The 7009-nt window shown below is 46.8% G+C and overlaps 2 pseudogenes; one reads left to right on the top strand and one right to left on the bottom strand.

Annotated features, from left to right (window-relative positions):
• Positions 1-1567: 1567 nt before the first annotated feature.
• LOC101581729 lies at positions 1568-3000 on the bottom strand (annotated as a pseudogene).
• A 425-nt stretch (positions 3001-3425) lies between these two features.
• Positions 3426-7009, top strand: part of LOC111815024 — a 13037-nt pseudogene continuing 9453 nt past the window's right edge.

Here is a 7009-nt window from a genome sequence, read left to right as displayed (position 1 = left end):
TTTATTAATTTACTTTTTTTTTTAATTTTAGGGAAGGGTCTACAGGGTGTCCAGCATCTCACTGCTAGATCGGACTCGTAGTGATCTGCCTGTTTACAGTCTCCCAAGAGCCAAGATTACAGGCGTGCACCACCATGCCCAGTTTGAATTGCCCTCTCAGCATGCCCTGGCAGTGGGACCAGCACAGCAGGGGATTACAACCCCAGCCCCTGTGCCTGCTTGCAGGCACTTTAATCTGCTGAGCTATTTGGCAGCCCCTTAATTTACTTATTTATTGTCTGTCCCTTTAGAATATGATAAACATGGGACCAGGGAGATGGCTCAGTGGAATAAGCACTTCCTTAGCGAGTTCAAGGGCCTGAGTTCAATTCCCGGTTCCACAAAAAAAAAAAAAAAAGAACATGATAAACATGATGAGGACAGGAAGTATAACACCTATTACAGAATCTGGCACGAAATAAGTGCTCAATAAATATTTGTTGAATGAATTATTTAGTTCCTCAGTCCTCCTTAGCTGGGTGTGATGGTGCATGCCGGTAGTCCCAGCTACTTGGAAGGCTGCAGCAGGAGGAGCCCAAGAATTTAAGAACAACCTAAGTAACAGAGACTTCCCACCAAAAAAAAAAGCCTCCTATATTGTTGTCGTCCATTTGCATGCTGGTCTCCTGAGTGACACTGGAAATCTCTTTAAGATAGTGATGGCGACACTTCGTCATCGTGTCCCGAGGTACCTGGCACAGCATCAACACCCAACAAGTATTTGTACAGTGAGTGTCTCAGAGCACCTTGATCATTCCAACTGCAAGGAAACGAGGCCTGCAATCTTACTGCCAAGAATTCTGAGCCTCACAAGGGTCCGACTGGGGTGGAAATCTTTTCAACATCAGTGTAGCAGGGCAGATGGGAATACATTGTTCCTGTATCAGGCAGTTTTCCCTGGACCATCAGGTTTTTGGAATTTAAAGCAGGAAAGTTGGAATGCAAATTCACTGGAGTACATTTTTAGCAGAAATCTAAACTATTCAGTACTTATTGGGAGAAATGCAGGATACACTCAGTTGTCTTTGACCATGAACATTCTACTAGGCTCCAAGAGAAGCTGAGGAGAGAACAGGAACATGTTCGTGCGTCTCAGCCCATGCCCCAAGCATGCCACCTTGGGTGCCACCAAGCCCAGCTCCTATGAGGCTGAAAAAGCAGAGTGAGTAGACTAGTGGTTTGGGGTGTGGTTGGACATCAAGCTTTTCTTTAAAGGTGCTGAGCACGATTACAAGGAAACTGGAACCACAGGGTGTGAGCTTTTAGAGAGGAGGAGATTAGATACTCTTCATGTGGGCCTTTCCACTGTGTTATCATCTCCAGGAGTAATTTAAATGGCATCTGCTCTAGGGGTGCTTTGCCCACACCCAACCTCAATCTGACAACCGTCTCTTTTAAAAAATATTCTCTTAAAAGGGTTTATTATAGGGACGGGGAGATAGCTCAGTAGAATAAGCACTTGCCTGGCAAGTGCAAGGGCCTGAGTTCAATCCCCAGTTCCACAAAAAAAAAAAAAAAAAAGATGAGTCTAGGGTCTTGGTGGGTGCATTCCTGGGTGAGGAGGCCATGAGGGAGGGTGAGGCATCCCCGGAGGGGGCATGCCTATAGGAATCCCTGATCCAGGAGGGATCCCCACTGGGGGACCCATGGATGGTTGCATGCCAGGAGGGCCTATCATTCCTGGAGGCGGTGCCCCTCAGCCCATAGGTGTAGGAGGATCCCCACAGCCAGGCGGATACTGGATCAGGCCCCTACAATACTAGCTGTGGCAGCAGCTGCAGCAGCCACAGCAGTGCCTCTTCCTTGTGGGGGTCATCCCCTGTTGGGATGGCCCGCCAACCCTACACCCTGGCCCAGCAAGTCCTACAGGAGCCTGTGGCATGGGAACACCAGCTGGGATTCCTCTACCCGCAGCCCTACCAACTCCTGGGTCCCCAGCAGTTCCAGCAAGTGGCACTCAACAATGCTAGTATCTTTGGGAGGAGGTGCTTCTGTTCCAGGCAGCCAAGTTAGATATAAATATTATAGGCAGTCAGATAGGGCCAGGCCCTCAAGGAAACAAGGTGGATGACAAGGTGACCTTGCAACTTTTGGAAGAGACAGACACTCCCAAATGGGCCACGTGGCAAGACCAAGACAAAAAGAGGAAACACAGCTACACACTTCCCTAGGGATGGGCATTAGGGATTGATATTCTAAATAGTATCAATTACCTTGAAAGAGCCCAAATGAGTCACTAGCTCAACCCCCAACAGGAAGAGACCCTGTCCTGTATTAATTCCTGCTTGCTATGTGACTTGCTTCCCCATTTGGTCCTGGATTTAATCAATTCACCTGAGCAATGGTGCTTGTAATCTCATTGATTGACCATAGTTTTGTCCCATCTCATGCCCAACTAAGCGAGTTCCCATGTCTTCTCCACCACCTTAGACCCACCTCACCGCATGGTTTTCCTCTATGAAAGTCCTGGAAGAGACAGCTTCTGGGGGACTACATGGTCAGACCCCCCCTCCTGTCCCTCTCTCGGACAGGAGCTTTTCTTTCCTTCATTAAATATATTCTGCTCATAACCTCCGTTTGTTCCTAAAATTCATTCTTCAGTTTTAGAGAACACAAACTCGTGCAGGTCAGGTCAAGAGATCATTTTTTCCTATGTCATTTGGAGGTTCCCTATCGTTTGGAGGTCACCCACCTGAGATCAGTTTTTCTCCCTGTATCACTTCCACTGTCATAGAGACCAGGTTCTTGCAGCAGCACCAGCCCAAGGACATTTTTCTCTTTCCTTTCTGTTTTCTTAGAGTTCTTTGGCTTGATCTTCCTGAATTCATCACAGTCACAGAGGACAGAACTCATATGCTCATCGAAAGCCTGGAAGGTGCCGATGAAGACCCGGCCGTCTCGCAGGGTGCATCTCATCCTGTAGTCAATATGTTGCAGCATCTTTCTGCTCTTGCCCACCATCAAGGTGGCGGTTCTGATGGTTTGGATACTCGCTGGATTCGCCTCCTCAGAGGCCTACACAGAGCCGGGAGCCTGTTTCCCAACCATCTGAGTTTTTTATTTATTGGTTCTGGCAATGGTCAGGGCCTTTGTACTGAGCTACATCCCCAGACTTATTTATTTTTAAATTTTGAGACAGTCTCACTAAGCTACTAAGCTGCTCAGGCTAGGCTGGAACTTGCTATCCTCCTGACTCAGCCTCTCAGGGTGCTAGGATTACTGGGCCACCGCATCCTGTGACCATCCAATTTGTGCTTCTAGCACTTCATTGCGATGGAGAGAAAAAACGACATTAGGTGGAAATCTGAAGGACGGACTTCAATTAATGTATCTTGGTTGTGACAATACATCATACTGATAAATGGAAGTGATAATAATAGAGGAACATGGGTACAGGAATACTACTTTTAGTAGGTTTTCTGTAGATCTGAACTGTCCTAAAATAAAAATTTGATTATTTATTTATTTTGCGGAACTGGGGATTCAACTCAGCCCCTTGCGCTTGCCAGGGAAGCACTTATTCTACTGAGCCATCTTACCTTCTCTTGCTGAATGTTTTACTTGTTTGTTGGAAGGGGAGTTGCCTACTTGACTCTCTGTTTGTTGTTTTTTTTTTTTTTTTCGCGGAACCGGGCATTGAACTCAGACCTTTGTGCTTGCCAGGGAATACTTGTTTGTTTTTGAGTCAGAGTCTCCCCATAAATTCCACGGTGTCCTTGAACTCACTATGTAGCCTTGGCTAGCCTTGAATTTGGTAATCCTACTGCCTCAGATTCAGAGTACCAGGATTACAGGTGTGCACCACTACACCTTGCTGGTTTTTTTTTTTTTTTTTTTTTTTTTAATACAACTAAATCCTAAATTTGGCTTCCTGGGGCCTGGGATCTAGCCTGGTTCCAATATCAACATCCTAAAACTAGGGCATCAGGTACAACTTCCTCCTGGGGGTACTCTAGAAGCTTTAAATATGCTGAAAGCCAATTAATTGTCAGGAGTGCGAGAGCAGGTGACTAAACCCCTTTTGAGTCTCCACAAGAGCCTGAATCCCCTCTATGAACGGAGCTACCACCCTAGGAGCTTCCATGGCTGACACCTCCATCCCAGGTTCCATCCAACACAGGATTATGGTGGTGTGTGCTGCAATCCCAGCATTACTCAGGAGACTGAAGCAGGAGGGTGGCAAATTTGAAGTCAACCTGGGCCACTTAACCAAACCTTTTCTCAAAATAGAAGTAAAAGGGCTGGGGATGCAGTTCAGTAGCTCCTGGTTCAATCCCCAGTATCAACAAAAACAAAAAAATTCAGTGATAGAAGCAATTCTTCTAAAAGAGCCACTCCAGGCATGGTGATGCACTCCTATAATCCCAGCATTCCTATCAGATGGCTAAAGCAGGAGGATTGTTGAGAGTTTCAACCTAGCCTGGACTATGTAATCAGTTCAAAGCCACCCTGAACTCGGCAGTGAGACTCTGTCTCAACAAAACAAAGTGAACTATTTGTGGAAGATGCTGGGTCCCTAGTCTACATGAACAGAAAGGTTTGGGCATTTTCTCAATATGTATTAATGATAATTTTTTTTTTCTTGGGGACCAGGGAGTGAGCAGGGAGTGGAGAAAAGAAACAACAAAGCAGGCCTGGGACTGGTATCTTTAAGAAGGTTGGACAGTAAAGTCTGGCCTCAGCTGGTGCCTGGAAACACAGATTTTACCAGTGTTTCCCCCATCCCCAGAAAAGATGGAAGCGACTACACAGAGGGTGCCCTGTGGCCCTTGCCCAGCGCTGGGAATGTGGCTTGGATTTAGGCAGATGGTGGCTAGGTATGTCACTGGCCCCCAATAAAAACTTTGTTCACTGAGTCTTAATGAGCTTCCCTGTGCAGCTGCAGTATGCAAGACTGGTACAGCTTGTGGCACGCCCTGGGGACTCCATGGGGAGGGGACTCTGGAAGCTTTGGCCCAGTTCTTCCAGGCATTGCAGCCGCCGCCTCCTCATGCCTCCTTTGCTACTTCCGCTTTGCATCCTCTGACTATGACAAATCATAGCCAAATGATAGCCACAAGTGCAGCTGTAAGCTGAGCTCTGCCAGCCCTTCAGACAAATCTTTGCAATGGGAGGTGGTCGGGGAACCCAGGCTGTCCTTAGCAGTAAACTTTGCCTACAGACTTTTTTCAAATTCAAGTCTTTACTGGGAGAGGCGGAGAGGAAAGCTTGCTCAGCTCCTCTTGATCTCTGAGAAAACCTGCCAGAGAAAAGAGGCAAGGTGGATGTGGTTTCCCAGCTAGAAGGCCAGAGCCAGGATTTGAATTAGGTCTTCAGCTTCCACCCCCAGCTCCACCTACCAACACAGAGGTCTGCCAGGTAGCCAAGGCTTGGGTAGTAAATCCTCCCCTTCCTCACCCACCCCTACAACTTTCCCCTTTCCCCTGAGGAACCTGTCTGACAGGTCTAAGGACACAAAGTGTCGAAATAGGAGGGAGGTAGGCATCAACTGCAGTCATCTGTCTTCCCAGAAATAACCTCCCACCTCCAACCTTGATGGTTATGGCTCAGAGCTAGACACAGCCTGTCCTCTTTGCTCTCTCCACACCCATCACCACCTCCTCAACCCTTTCTGTTGTAACTGTCTCTATCCTCATCCATTTCTTCTCTTTCTTCCTTTCTTTCTACTGAGTCACTTATTTATTAATTTATTGCTGTACCTGGGATTGAACTCAGGACCCCTACTGAGCCACTTAGTTAAAACTTCTAAACTTCCCAAGTTGCCACAATGTATCAACCATTACCTTTTCTTTTTTTGAGACAGGGTCTCATTATGTAGTCCTGGCTGGTCTTGAACTCTCTGTGTGGTCCAGACTGGCCTCAAACTTGCAGCAATCCTACCTTAGCCTAAGTGTGGAATAAATGAGTGTGCACCACCATGCCTGGCTCTGAATGCTTTCTGTGAGTCAGAGACAAAGATGGCCCCTAAGGGCCTTGGCCACATGGGACTGCTCCCTTGAGGCCCTTGTTTCCTTGAGGGCCTGGCCCCTGGCTGCCTGCCTAAATTGCTCCAGGGAGTGGACCACCTACTAGGGGCAGGGACACTAAGCAAGGAGGGAGGATATTGGGGAAATGAAACTCCCGACCTAAAAGGTACCTGGGACTAGTTCGTGTTCTCTAAAACCAAAGAATGAATTTTAGGAACAAACAGAGGTTAAGAGCAGAATATTTGTTGAGGGAAAGAAAGCGCCTGTCCTAGAGAGGGACAGAGGGGGGCCCTAGCTGGTTATCCCCAGTGGAAGCTGTCTCTTCCAGGGACTTTCATAGAATAAAACCATGCAGTGAAGCAGGCCTAAGATGGTGGAGAACATGATAACTCACTTAGGTGGGCATGAGGTGGGACAAAACTATGGCCAACCAATAAGGTTACAAGCACCATTGCTCAGGTAAAATTGGTTAAGTCCAATAACAAATGAGGAAGCAAGTCACAGAGCAAGGGGGCATAAATACAGCACAGGGTCTCTTCCTGTTGGGGGTTGAGTTAGTGACTCATTTTGGTTCTTTCAAGGTGATTAACACCTATTTAGATTATCAGTTATGGGCCAGGGAGATGGCTCAGTAGAATAGCACTTGCTTGGCAAGTGCAAGGGCAATAGCCTGAGTTCAATCCCCAGTTCTGCAAAAAAAAGTATATCAATCATCGATTCCCATCCCTAGGTAAGTTATTTAGCTGTACTTATTTACTCTTTTGTCTTGAGATCTGGCCCATAGAGGGAGTATCTGTCTCTTCCAATTTGCAAAGTCACCTTGTCTTCCATATTGTTTCCTTGAGGGCCTGGCCCGCTCTGACTGCCTATAGTATTTCTATCTAATTTAGCTGATTATGGGGCCAGAGAGATGGCTCAGTAGAACAAGCACTTGCCTGGCTAGTGTAAAGACCTGAGTTCAATCCCTGGTTCCACAAAAAAATAAAAATAAAAATTAAAAAAAA

Source organism: Octodon degus, unplaced genomic scaffold (genome assembly GCF_000260255.1).
Source record: "Octodon degus isolate 3935 unplaced genomic scaffold, OctDeg1.0 scaffold00010, whole genome shotgun sequence".
NCBI lineage: Eukaryota > Metazoa > Chordata > Mammalia > Rodentia > Octodontidae > Octodon > Octodon degus.
The sequence above is the reverse complement of the archived record's forward strand: the minus strand, read 5'-3'. Positions and strand labels throughout refer to the sequence as shown.